This window comes from Armigeres subalbatus, chromosome 2 (assembly GCF_024139115.2).
Source record: "Armigeres subalbatus isolate Guangzhou_Male chromosome 2, GZ_Asu_2, whole genome shotgun sequence".
Classification (NCBI taxonomy): domain Eukaryota; kingdom Metazoa; phylum Arthropoda; class Insecta; order Diptera; family Culicidae; genus Armigeres; species Armigeres subalbatus.
Genome location: NC_085140.1, coordinates 460,908,427 through 460,920,821, shown reverse-complemented (window position 1 = coordinate 460,920,821; position 12,395 = coordinate 460,908,427). Strand labels below are relative to the sequence as shown.

Genomic DNA, 12,395 nt, shown 5'->3' with positions numbered 1-12,395 from the left:
ACCAATTCTCAGCCCGATGAATGACCTAAGAACAGAACAGAATTTTACACACGTTCATATTTAGGTGCCTACACTTGTGTCGGAAGAATGGTTCATTACTGCGACCTCTTGTAGTCAGACGGTAATTGTTTCCATTCTGGCGGCAGCTGCAGTTTTTAGAGCTAGATGCATTGAATTGTGGTTGCTGGTAAACATTATAGATAGTGGAATATATAGATGAGCGAAGATAAATCCTCTGTCTCCAAACGAACTGTCAAACGTGTCTCCAAACGAGCATGACGTCACGATTGCAATGGAAACGTTAAGGGCTGTGACGTCATACGCGCGTGTGCACGGGCAAAAAAATCGACTCAGCCATGCTTTCGCTCATCTATAGATTCTACTATCTATAGTAAACATGCTAACTTTGTAAAGGAAGGAACGGACACAATGATGACGACAAATAAGTGTGTGACCCAATGTGCTATGTGCACAGAAATCGCCTCAATTCAATTAATTGAGGTGATGTCTGTGAGTGAGAGCGCAAAAAAGTGCTACTAAAATTACCTAATATGTAGGGAAACGGTTCGCCACTTCATCTCATAGCTCCTATTTCCATCCTATCAAAAACAAAGCAATGGAAAGGAATTTGGTTTGTTTATTATTTTTGTGATTTTTTTCAGCAGTGAGCACGCATATTGACAAAAAGAAGCGACGAATTTGGTGCCGTATTTCTTTGTTTAGCGATGAGATGGATATATGTACAGTGAGATGGAGATCGAAACATTTCCCCTATAAAATTTCAAAAAAAAAAAAATCTTTTCGCAGGACTCTTGCAATATGATTAAGCAACGGCCATTATATTGATTACAAGGCTGCGGTATAATTTTCTGATAAAAAATCATGTGAAAAATATCGCTTTATGTTCGCCGTCCTCGTGAGTTTTTCCAAAAGCGATTCGAGACGGAGAACGTTGGTTGACCTGTCCATGCTTTATCCTTATAGCTTATACCAAAGAGAATAAAGCCAACGCGTGGTGCATTGTTCCTTCGAAAATGACAGCTAACAAGCGTTTTACCTTTATGAATTTTAAAACAAAAGTACATTACAAATATCAATGAAATGTAACTCTTAAATTTTTATCTCTAGCAATAATCAATCTTATAAGTACAATACATAATAAACTTGTGTACATTTTATATAATTAATTTCACCTTGCCGTTTATACAGATTTTGCCATATTTTTTCAATTATGGCAGCCATCACGCGGTAACAAAGTAAATTCTAAACTTCAACTGCATTCGCATTTTGATTCTCATTGTGTCTGGGGCTTTCAGGGAAATTTATACAAGTCAGGAGTGGATGGTGGAAAAACAGTCACTGACAATGGTTACTACGAATGTTACTTCGTTCTACTTTCAGAGCTCTCAAATGAGCCCGAAACATGGTCTGAAACCATTCCCGTGCAGTTATATACAATATTCATGCAGAATAAATTGTAAATATGAATAACTGCGCTGCGGTAGGTTCTGAACTGGTGGCTACATCTCACAGGAAAAAATATATTTACTGCCGACAATTAGTTGCACTTTTACTTGAATCGCACTTCAACCTCAATTGCACTTTTACTTGAATCGCGAGACAGGGAATTTCGTGTTTTATTTTCTATCAGAACCACAGACTTCTAAATGAAGAACTTCAACTGCCTATTAGCTGTACAGTATTCATATCAAGATGAATACACCAATAGGTGTTCCAATCTGCCAAATTCACGATTCATCCATCTTGCATTTTAGTATGGGATAGCCAGCCGGTTTGTTGTCGTTTTGCACTTCTCTTCCATAAACTTGGCAGGTTGGAGCACCTAGTAGTGTATTCATCTTGATTCATATCAATAATAGATGCAACTCCATGATTGATCAGAACTGGTGCAAATTACACTTCGCTCCAAGTGAAAAGTGGTTGAGATGTATATACCATCTATTCTCGAAGTGCACGTTTCAGCAGCTCGCAAAGGTCGACCAGTAATGGTGCCGGCAAAGTCTTTACAGTCAATTAGGAAAGGGAGGGAAAGTTAGTGTGTGGTCATTATTTCTTCTAGAATATCGTCGTCGGGGGTGACAATGGGTCAAATGGGGATGAGAATGGGTCACTGTTTTAACTACTTAGAATGCTTGTAGAATAGATTGAATACATCTGAGGGCAAGAAGAGCAAAATATAAGAGACCTATTTGAACGATTTTGCTCTACGACTTCCAGGCTGCTGGTGAGAGCGATGACCCATTTTCACCCTCCGGACCCATTGTCGCCCCGATGGCGGTACTAGAATGCCTCTGCATCTCCACAATTACCACGGGAAGGAAGTTAGTTGGGAAGAGTTATCAGTAACATAGATCGGAATTCACCATGGAAAGTGGTGTGACCTATGCAACTTCTATACAACTGTGTTAGCATTTCTTTATCTTATTAATTTGTTCATCCTTCGCGAGGATAAACAATCAATCATTTTTTAACGCAACGAAAGTAGAAAAGAAGCGGGATTGAAATTTAAGAAAGGAGATATTTACGGCTGTTAAGGACACTCCTCATGGAATCCAAGTTTCAAAGTGCTCGCGTTTTCGGGGGCACACCACTCGATACGGAGGCGGCGCACAACTGTCATTTTTGTTGATTTAGCTTTGCTGCGTCGCAGCATGCGTGAAATGATAAAAATGACAGTTGTGCATTGCTTCTGCATCGAGTAATGTGCGCCCGAAAACGCGAGCACTTTGAAGCTTGGATTCCGTGAGGACTGACCTTAAACCACATTGATAGTATTAGCACAGAAAAACAGACGTAACAGTTAGAACAATTTCCTGAAATAATCATCGCCCAGTTACTTTATCACCATCTCGCGTGCATTGCTGCACGAAATATTATTATATTTAGTACGGCAATGGGGCCCTCCTTAGCCGTGCGGTAAGACGCGTGGCTACAAAACAAGACCATGCTGAGGGTGGCTGGGTTCGATTCCCGGTGCCGGTCTAGGCAATTTTCGGATTGGAAATTGTCTTGACTTCCCTGGACATAAGAGTATCATCGTGCTAGCCTAATAATATACGATTGCAAAAATGGTAACCTGGCTTAGAAATCTCGCAGTTAATAACTGTGGAAGTGCTTAATGAACACTAAGCTGCGAGGCGGCTCTGTCCCAGTGTGGGGATGCAATGCCAATAAGAAGAAGAAGAAGACGACAATGTCAACAGAAACGTGAAACGAGTAATCAGTTTAGTTTAAAACGACCGTTCAAAGCATGGGCGATGGAAATTTCATCAATGTTACGTCTGTTTGTCTGTGACATTAGGAAAACTAATGACATTCTGCAACTCAATATGAGGTTATATAAAAATAAACAACCAGACATATTTTGCTTATTTACATGTCGTTTATTTATCATTACTTTCTTTAGTGTGAGTTAAGAGAATGTTTTCTTTTAGTTTTTCAACTATTGATCAATCATGGATTCCATTATTGCAATTGAAATGCATTGTCCAAAAAGAATGAGCAAAATTTATTACCGTTTACATAAAAGTAAAAGTGTGTTGAAGCAAAAACAGAAAGTTTTCAATCGTTGAATGTGTAGCAAGGACATTAAAAGCAAATTATGCCAAGTAACCATTATGCCAAACGACTAATGATATTCTGCAACTCCTATTTCATCTCAATACAGTTGTTATTTTTTAACTTGTTCATTGAACGACTGAAAAACAGAATGACTGAAAATCTTCAAGATTGAAACACTTTGATGCTGAAATACTGGAAGACTGAAAGATTTAAAGACTGATAGACTGGAAAGCTGAAATATCAAAAGATTGAAAGTCTGAATGATTAACAAACTGAAAGACTGAAAACTGAGGGACTGAAAGGCTGATAAATATATTGGAATACTGAAAGAATGAAAGACTGAAAGACTGAAACTCTGATAAATTAATAGACTAAAGGATTGGAATATTGAATGATGTTTAAGCCTGAAAGACTTCAAAACTGAAAGATAGGAAGATTAATTTTTTGCCTTTCTCGTATACTAAGTATACGTAAAGGCTATATGTTCGCTCCAAAAATGAACTTTTTATAGGAGGCCCGGAGACCCATAGTGTTATATACCAACCAATTCAGCTCGACGAATTGAGTTGATATATGTGTGTGTATGTGTGTGTGTGCGCACCAAAAGAGCAACAAGTTTAGCTAACTTTTTTTGCACTTACCCTTAACCAATTTACTCGCAACAGGCTGCATTCGACGCAGTATCCTGCCCAAATCCTATTGAAAATTGGACGGATCGGACAATGGGCTTGGTAGTTATGGCCAAAATAATTTTTCTCGTAAAAAAGCACGTAAAAAATCTAGCTCACTTTTAATGCACACACCCTAAACCGATTTCCTCGCAACATGTTGTATTCGACGCAGAATCTTGTCTCTTTCCTTGTCTTGTCTTGTCTATTTCCTATTAAAAATTGGCCCGATCGGACGATGAGCTCAGAAGTAATGCCCAAAATACTATTTTTTACCGCACGAGAAAGGCATCATCACCGCTAGGTGGATTAATCTGGGTATTTTTCTAAAGAACACAAAAACTTGAAGACTGGGAGAAACTAGAAGATTGAAATACTGCAAGACTGCAGGCTGAAAGGTTGAAAGTCTGAAAGACTGAAAAACTGGAACACTGAAAGAGTTTTCTAAAAGAATAAAAAAGGACAGACTGAAAAACTGTAAAACTGAAAGACTGAATGTGTTGGGTTACCGGACCCTTCCCAACATAGATAGGGGTAGATTGATAGCACTGCCGTAATCGTGAATAATTCCAGGGATCACGCAATTCCAGGCTTCTCGTTACTTGGTTACATGCACAATTTATCACACATTGTCCGATAGTTACACATTTATTTAAACACGTAATTATAGATAAATCATTGCTTAAAACGCCATATATTTACAGGATCATGAACATATAACATTGAACACATTAAAATTTGTTATAGTTCTACTCAACTTTCCTCCATCTTTCCGCCAGAGCTTACTGATTTCCCAAATAATTGTCAATCCTTAGATGTTCGTCCTAGTGACGTCATTAACCGTAAAAAGCCGAATTGTCTTACTCTTTATTCTCTAAGAGATGCTAGAAAGGTGATGGGAGAATTTCTACACGTTATCAGTGACATACGTAGGAATGGGTGAGGCAACTCCCGAACAGAATGGCTGAAGTACTAAAAAACTGATAGATTGGAAGACTGGAAAACTTAAAGATTGAAGGACTGAAAGACAAAAAGACAGAAAGGCTGAAAGACTGAAAGACTGAAGGACTGAACGACTGAAAGACTAAAGGACTGAGAAACTGGAAGTTTAAAAGACTGAGAGACTGAGATTCCGAAGGACATAAGGACTGCAAGACTGAAAACTGAAATACCGAAAGACTAAAAGACTGAAAGACTGAGATTGTACCCCGTTTGGCATAAAGTCGATTGGCATAAAGTCGTTTGGCATAATGGTCGTTTAGCATAATAGCCGTTTGGCATAATGGTTACTTGGCATAATTTGCTATTAAAGCTTTGTGATTGATGAATTGCATTCAGCCATTCAGCTTCGTTGATTCTACTATGAAATATTAGACGCATGAATATACGACGCGGCAAAAGAACAATAAAGAAGGTTCCTGTAAAAACAGAAATATTTCAAATGTTGACACACTTACTAGCAAAATAAATCTTTTTTGATTTAACTTGACATTTGTAGCTAGTCTTATTTTCCATGTAAAGAAAACCTGCCAATTGTGCATGACTTCTTTTTTAGTTTTTTTTTCTTCAAAGGCTCTTCATTCCAACTGGAACTGCTTTTCAACTTAGTTTTCTATAAGCATTTCCTCAGTTATTAATGCCCACCATTGCATGGATATGTATCTTGTGTGGCAAGTACAACAGATACACTATGCTCAGGATGTCGAAAAAGTTTCTGACACCGAGAATCGAGCTTGCCATCTCCGGCAATCCTACGCCTTTGCTCGCAAGGCTACTGGAGGCCCCGATTTCATCAGTCAAAGAAATCTTATTCGCTCATGCATTCTTGAAAATATTTTTTGGAAAGGAATCTCATTCGCTCATACATTAAGACATTAATGTTCTTTGTCGATATTATTCCACATCGTCATCATATCTACCCTACCATCAGTTGGGCAAATGTACTCTTCGAAAGAAGGGATCATATCTTCCCTTTCCTTATACTAAGATAATGTCGAAATTGGAAGGAATCATATCCTTGCTTGCCTTCTACCTGGCATATTTATCCCTCAAGAGGAGATCATATCTCCCCTTGCCTTAAACAAAGCAGATGTCTGCATTGAAAGAAGGAGTCATATTCTCTCTTGCCATCTGCCAAGAAAATGCATTCCTTGAAAGAAGCGATCATATATCCCCTTTGCCATAAACCAGAGAAATGCCTGAATTGATGAAAACAACCACATCTTCTTTTGCTTTCTGTCAGACAAATGCATCCATTGAAAGAAGGAATCATACCTTTCCGGGCCTTTCATTTCATTTATTTAGTCTACATCAAAACAGATAACACTGAATCAACAATTATACGCCACAATACACGGTTCGAGGCCGCATCCATCCATCCTCGAATACGCCCCACGCTCGCCAAGTCGTTTTGATTTCTGTGCCTTAAATCGGGCAAATACCCGAATTGAAAGATGGAATCATATCGTCCCTAATGCCTACTCCTAATGGGACACTACCCCAAATGAGCCAGTACCCCGAATTAGTCATTATTTCAAGTTCCTACATCACATCAATGGAAAAAAAATAACTCAATAAAAGTTTATTACTAAAAACGTAAAAAAAAAGTCCATCCAGAATTCATATGAATGAACAACAGTTTGCCCTTCGCCTTGTACTGTTTCAATGCAGTACAGGGCTAAGTATTCTTACTCCGTAAAATCCCGTTTGCAGCACTTTCTCATGCACAATGCAGAGAGCCAAAGGCATTTGCGGTCAACGTCAGCATGACTACCAGGACAACAATATTGAAGTTGTTTCTTGGTCGCTGTAGTAAAAGCAACAAATTATGGATGAAGCATGGTCTTGGAATCGATGAGTGATTGAGTGGGTGACTAAGAGTGAGCGAGTGAGAGTAAGCGAGTAAGAGTTAATGAGTTAGTGAGAGTTAGTAAAAATGACTGAATGAGTAATAGAGAATGAATAATTGAGTAAAAGAGAGTGAGTGAGTGGGTGAGTAAAAGTGAGTGAGTGAGTAAGAGTGAGTGAGTAAGCAAGAGTGAGTGAGTAAGTAAGATTGCGTGCATGAGTAAAATTGAGTGAGTAAGAGTAAGTGAATGATAACATGAGCAAGTAATAGTGAGCGAGTGGTATGAATGAGCAAGTGAGGAACAGTGAGTAAGTGCGAGTGAGTGACTAAGAGCGAGTGAGTGAGTAAGTGAGTATGTAAGAGTGAGTGAGTGAGTGAACGAGTAAGAGTGAGTGAGTAAGAGTGAGCGAGTAAGAGAGATAGTGAGTGGTTGAGAGTAAATAAATGAGTGAAAATGGATAAGTGAGTAAGAGTGGGTGAGTGGGTAATAATTAGTGATGCAGAGAAAGCGAGTGTGTAAGGGTGTGTGTGTGTGTGTGTGGTAATGCCAATCGATGTACTGGAATTCGGGGTAGTGGGGTGGAGCCATAATACACAACGACTCTACGGCACTACCCATAATTCCATAACCCTTAATGCCATTACCCCAAAGGCCACAACCCCGAACGCCATTACCCCGAATGAATCACTACCCCGAATGAGCCAGTACCTCGAATTAGTCAGTATTTCAAGTTTATTCTTCATTTCAATGAAAACAATTGTTACTCAATAAAAGTTGTTTTACGAAAAAATCAATAACAATCCTTCATCACCTCCTGTTTGCGTCTTTTTCAACGAGCAAGTACTCGATGGCGCGTTCCGTTCTTCAATTAGAGTATATAACGATGAATCCGACGTATTTGGAGGCAGATTTTACAGCATTTTTCATGCAAAATGCAGATAGTTGGTGGTAACTTAATTCCACGACGATTAAAACTGATTTAGCACAAGCCGTTTCAAGTTTGCATGCAAATTAGTATGGGGAAATTTATTTTTTTTATATACTCTTAATGACACTTCCCCATTAAGCGCAGGTTAAAAGAGAACCTACATATTTAAAAGAAATACTTAAGAGCTTTCACTCAGCGAAAATCGCATCTTAATTGATCGTTGCAATAATTAGTAATCGAATTTAATCTATACCGTCGATTTTTTGGCGCTAATTGCATAACTCCTCAACAGGCAACATTGCTGCTCGTGGCGCAAAAGATAGCACACACAAATTCAGGCTACTATGTTGCACTGCACATTTCAGTGATGCCCTTGAAGAAGTTTAACGATCATGACTAAAGATTCGCAAAAAAAAATTTAAAAATTTTCAGAGGTCATTCAGAACATGATAAAGAATTAGATGAGCGCTGTAGAGCAACATCGATTTTTTGAGCCACCCTACTGCATACTTTAGATGTAGAGTTGGACAGAATAAATTAAAAGATCCTTCGTGGGGAATTAGCATCAACAGTGTATGGAAAGCTGGCGGTATACCTTGCTGCGACAAGAAGAACGACAGACGACAAGCAGCTAGAAGCACAATGAGGGCGTCATCTCCTCTTTTTGTATTTTTATCTTGTTTTATACCGGGCAGTCAATTTTCTTCTATCTGCCTTATACCGGACAGGCGCGTTGATTTTAAGAAGGCATTATCTTTCCAGTTAGGCTTACACTGGGCAAACGCGTTTATTAAAATTATTTTAAAACACAAAATTGATTATATTAGCAGTCTTATAAAACTATAAACCTGTGCTAGATATTGCTTGTTGTTGAAAAATATCGATGAAAGTTGAAAGCCACCATGGGAAGGAAAGGGTGCGACGAAATGCAGAGCCATAACATTCTGCCGATCTTCTGTAACCTACGGCTATTGTCTGAGTCACACAGCGCTTCAGAGAGTTACATCGATCAAAGACCTTGGAATCGATCTTGACAGTAAGCTTCGTTTCACTGAACATGCCTCAGTTACCATCGCTAAGACAAACGCTATGCTGTGATTCTTACGGCGTAACACAGCGCAGTTCGATGATGTCAATGCTCTCAAATCGCTGTATTTGATTGACTTGCAACCATTAGAAGACCGTCGAATGATGCCTAAAAGGATGTTTATCTTCGACGTCATAACGTGCAACATCGACTGTAGTTACATCTTGGAGAATGTTCGATTTCATGCACCGTCTCGTCAACTCAGAAATCGCCAACTGTTATGGATCCTTGGCCACCGCACCCATTATGGCCAAAATAATCCATTAGATTTATGCTGCAGACTATTTAATGAAATATGTTGTTTTTTCGACTTCAATGTCAGTAAATTAGTTTTTAAAAATAGAATTAAGTCAAACAATCAGTCTGTGCAATCTTTAAATTGAAGGCGGAGTTCAAATAAATTATAAATTAGAAAATTAGTATCTCTTCTCTCGTACCATAGCACTTTCCCAGACAAAAATGTCGTAGAATGACAATCCAAGTTAAATACACTTAAGCAGAATCTTTATTGCGTTTCTCTAAAAAACTCCAAGTGGCATATTTTTTTATACTCTGCATTTTTTTCATTTCGCGATTCATCGATATCTGATTCGAAATACTTTCGGAGTAATGGCCTTCGGGGTAATGAAATTCGGGGTACTGTCATTCGGGGTAGTGTGGTGGAGCCTACACAACACCTCTCCTTTGACGTAAAAACGACAATAATTATAAAGAATTGAAAATATTTTACTTTAGTTCCAAAATTGGTAATTTCTCAATTATTATGCCAAACGGCCGTTATGACAAACGACATTATGCTAAACGACCTTTACGCCAAACGGCGTTATGCCAAACGACTTCATGCCAAATGACCTACCACCGAGACTGAGAGACTGAAAGATTAAAAGACCGAAATACTAAAAGAAAGAAGTGAAGATGAGGAAGACTTAAATACTTAAATACTAGTACTGTCGGCCAGGCAGTGCAAAAAAAAAACGACTTGAGGCCACTACACTAGGTAATACAGCAATTTAATTTAAATTAGTGAAAAATATACTCAGACTGCAGGATACCACCACGCCGTAACACCATCTTGCCATCAAAACTATAGACTTCGAATCTTATTTTTTTTCTTAAAACACATTTAAAACATTTGCACAATATAAAATACAATACCTACTTTCATCAAAGGATGGTAGCTAAGGAAAATGTATGGCAACAAAATTGATTTGCTGACATTCACAGGCGCTGACTACTTCGATCGTCTGTGACCACCTCTGCTCAAAGTTGAGAACTCTCTAAATGAAGAACTTCAACTGCCTATGATTGAATAACAGTTCATTATTGGTAGAGCTTTCCATTCTTCTTATTCTTCTTTTTCTTCATCATCTCCTTCTTCTTATTTATTTAAGCCGTTATTGGTAGCTTTCACTTCCATACGTCTATTTCCAAAACAATTGCCACGTACACAATTATTCAGGAAGAGTCCAAGACTCCACTCTTTTTCTATTCATCTACGAGATAAGCAACAGCGAGGATGCACCACAGGATTGATGTGTTTCTTCGTTTTTTCCGGCGTATCGAAATCGGGTCCTAAATTAACGAAGATGTGGCTGCGCAGAAATTGTCCCATCTTGCCCGGGGAAGGATGTTCTGTTTGTAACCGAACCAGCCGAAAAACAACAGAGAAGCACAATTTGAAAAACCACTCGCGATGCCATTGATTTTTATCAAAAGAATCCCGTGGCAAAAAAAGCTTTTTAATAACGCAAACCTTGAAAACTTAAAAAAATGACACGGGAGGAAAAATCAGTCCTTGACGCGATCCCCATTTGGCCGAATAAGTCATCTGGCCGAATAGATCATCTGACCGAATAGGTCATCTGGCCGAATAGGACATTTGGCCGAACAGGTCATTCAGCAGAATAGGTCATTCAGTCGAATGTGTCATTTGACTCCTCACATCTCACTTATCACTGTGAAAAGTCAGAAATAAGAAGTTAAAAGTAGTGGGAAGTGAGTAGTGAGACGTTCAACTTCTCACTTCGACTTACTAAATTTTCACAGTAAGAAGTGGGAAATAAGTAGTGAGAAGTGAGACGTCTCACTTTTCACATCTCATTTCTCACTTTTCAAATGACCTGTTCGACCAAATGTCCTATTCGGCCACAATTCCTGTTCGGCTGTTTAAATGTTAATTTATGTTTCGCATTTAACTTCCAGCGCGTGGCCCTTTTTTTGGTATGAGCTGGAATTTTCGGAGTCGACCGGAGTCGACGAAAAGGGTTTTTGCGTCAATTTCGGTCGCGTGAAGTTTGAATGAGTTTTTGTGGAGTCCGTGCGCTCGTCATGTCCCGCCTTTCGGGGTAGCGAAACGGAGTGTGGAGCAGTTTGTGAAGTGAAGCGTGAAAAAGTGAAGCGAAAAGTGAACCGTCGATCGCCAATTAAGCGGCGGTGGTCCAAAAGGTTTCAAGCTCTCGGCGCGTGGAATACGTCGTCAATTCATACCACAGTGCCGGATTGGAACCGAAGGCGAGGGTTCATTTCATCACGGGCGGTCATAGCCGTAAAAATCGAAGCCTTTTGGAGGTACGTTGGCCCTTGTCCGGAGGGGAAGATCAAGCGCGACTCTAGTTCGGTCATATTTGCACGGGCTCATCAGCTGCACGCCATCCTGCAGCTAGGCGGCGATTCCTCTGTCGCCGCTATCGTAAGAGACAGCTTTGCCGCCATCGCCACGAACAGGTTCGACACCACCGGCGAGTCCCAGCAAGTCTACGAAGAAGAAAACCTGTGACTAGTTTATAGACATGGTCATGATCTAGAAACGTTTCCATTTCCGTACCAACTCCAAATATGTGTTCACCCCGAAGCAAATAAATCCCAATGAATGGTCGAGAAAGAAGATAGAGTAGTTCCGTTTAAGTTTTTTATTTAGAGTAGTCACTGAGAGATCATTCCGTTTGCTTTTCCGTTCCGTTGTCTACGTCGATCATTCGCTTCGCATAATTTCTGCCGGGATTTGTTAGCGGGTTGGAAGAGTTTGAGAGTTCCAAGTGGGAGTAAAATCATTTGGGAGGTGGCCAAGTTGGTAAAAAACACTTGGCGCAAAGCGTAATTTTTGGTTTCAGCCAGCGACCGTTCACTCGACCCCTGAAGAGAGAAGTCGAGAAGTAGTCGGGCAAAACAACTCGACCGGTGGTCTTCTGGAAGTGGCGCTTAAGTCACTGGTTATAATAATAACCTCGAGCTGAAGCTTCAAACGGTTACAGTGTGTTCGGCCTAGTGGCATTCGGTCAAAT

The 12,395-nt window shown here is 39.6% G+C and overlaps 1 protein-coding gene across 5 annotated transcripts in view; it reads left to right on the top strand.

Moving 5' to 3' along the window:
- Positions 1 to 12,395, top strand: part of LOC134213870 (apoptosis-resistant E3 ubiquitin protein ligase 1) — a 187,702-nt gene that overhangs the window by 153,076 nt on the left and 22,231 nt on the right. The gene's annotated exons all lie outside the window — the stretch shown is intronic.